Source organism: Myotis davidii, unplaced genomic scaffold (genome assembly GCF_000327345.1).
Source record: "Myotis davidii unplaced genomic scaffold, ASM32734v1 scaffold799, whole genome shotgun sequence".
Lineage (NCBI taxonomy): Eukaryota > Metazoa > Chordata > Mammalia > Chiroptera > Vespertilionidae > Myotis > Myotis davidii.
Window position 1 is genome coordinate 164,362 of NW_006290670.1, and position 1,854 is coordinate 166,215.

Genomic DNA, 1,854 nt, shown 5'->3' on the forward strand with positions numbered 1-1,854 from the left:
CGCTCTCTGGGGGGGAGGGAGGGGAGAAACAAAGCCAAGGTTACTCTCGCTCACGGCTCACGGACCAGTCTCTCCTGAGTTCCCATTTCTCTTCCTCATGGCCTGCCTAGAGCGTAAAGCAGATGAGAGGTGCCTGCAGGGACGCGGCCTCTCGCCTCTTTCCGCGTCCAGTCACACTCCAGGAGAAGAGGCCAGGGGGGTGTCTGCAGGCGGCATGACGACCAACAAGGAGCGTGATGACGCCAGCTGGGCCCAGTGGGTAGAGAAACCATAGACCGAAGTCACAGAATACTAATGACTCCCTCATACACGCGTCCACACAGCGTTCAAACACACGTGTTCAGTGTGTCTGTAGCTATGTGTGTCCTATGTAGTTACATACGTTCAATTTACCAACCAAGGTTAGGAAGACTTTCTTTACCACCAGTGAGGGTTTTTCTTTAAAGCGAGCAGTTAGGACCCTCCCGCAGATGCAGGCGTTGTTCAGCGAGGTCCGGAACAGGCGAGCAGGGCCCCGGGCTGGGGACCCTGGGTGTTCTGTCGGGAGAGAGGGCCGGGTCCCCTTCACCGGGACTTCGTGTCAAAGTTTCTTCCCAAAGCCCTCCAGAGCTCGGAAGAGTTTCCTGTGCCTGAAAGGGAGGCTCCTCCTCCTCCATTTGTCTTTCTAACAGAGACCAGAGGTGGCTTCATGCCCTAGACAAGCAGCTGCTGGCGAGGGGTGGGGGTGGGGGGGCTTTCCTCACAAAGCAAAGAGCCTGGAGCCCAAGGAAGAGGAAACTTGGGCCTTGAATGGGTGCTTCCCAGCAAGGCCCCTCCAGGACCCAGCGCAGGGACGGGAGGAGGAGGCTGAGGACCAGGAAGTGCGGAGGGTACAATTAAACAGGAAGAAGGTGAAGCAGCTTTCCAGGGGAGAAGTTAGAATCCGTGGATTCAAATTCAAAGGGAGAGGGATGAGGCTGCTACAGCCATTGGATGGGAAAAGGCCCTGAGGCACTTTGCCAGAAAGTTCAGGGCTCCGGGCGGGGCGGGGCGGGGTGGGGGAGGTGTAGTCAAAGCAGTTCTTTCTCCTAGTCCAGTTGGTCCAACTTACAGGAAGCTAGAGAGCTTAGGGGAGGGACGAGCAAGGAGAGCAGTGGCCAGACAAGAGAAAGGCAGCTCAGGGCCCTGCACTGGGCACTGTGGGAAGTGGGTCTCTGTGGTCCGCCCCAGCATGGCCGGCTTTTGATGGAAGCGTCACGGAGTTTCCCCAGGGCACACAGAATGTGGGGAGGAGGGGAGAGGATATAAGAACAAAGAACTGTGGCGTGGGCCAGCATCCTGGTGGAAACCCCAGGGGTGCCCACCTCAACTAGGGGGTGTGGGGCGGGAGGCAACTGGAAAAAGCCTCAGCCCATCCTCTTAAATGGCCCAATGGGAGAGAGCAGACCTAGGCGACCTATGAGGGAACAGGTGACCATGGTGCTCAGCCAATGAGGAGCCGGAGGAGGGACTCGCTCCCTCGAGATAAATAGCCTGTGATCACTGCTCCATGTGCCCGTCTGACACCCGCTCTTGCGAGAACGTATTAAAGGTCTCGTTTTCGTCACACGTCTGTCAGGTATTGGGACAGGTGAGCATTTCTCACAACATTAAACCAAAAGCATAAGCTTTTATCTATACTAATAAAAGGGTAATATGCTAATTAGACCAGGAGACCTTCTGGACATCCTTCAGGACAAAGCCATGGCAGTGGGGCCGAGGCCAGAGGCAGTTATGGGCGGTCAGGCTGGCAGGATAGAGCAGTTATGGGAGATCATAGCCAGCAGGGGACAGCAGTTAGGGGCGATCAGGTAGGCTGACAGAGTGGTTAGGGGG

The 1,854-nt window shown here is 56.4% G+C and overlaps 1 protein-coding gene across 1 annotated transcript in view; it reads right to left on the reverse strand.

Moving 5' to 3' along the window:
- The window catches only part of SORL1 (sortilin-related receptor, L(DLR class) A repeats containing), a 127,417-nt gene that overhangs the window by 57,110 nt on the left and 68,453 nt on the right, over positions 1-1,854 (reverse strand). The window lies entirely within an intron of this gene.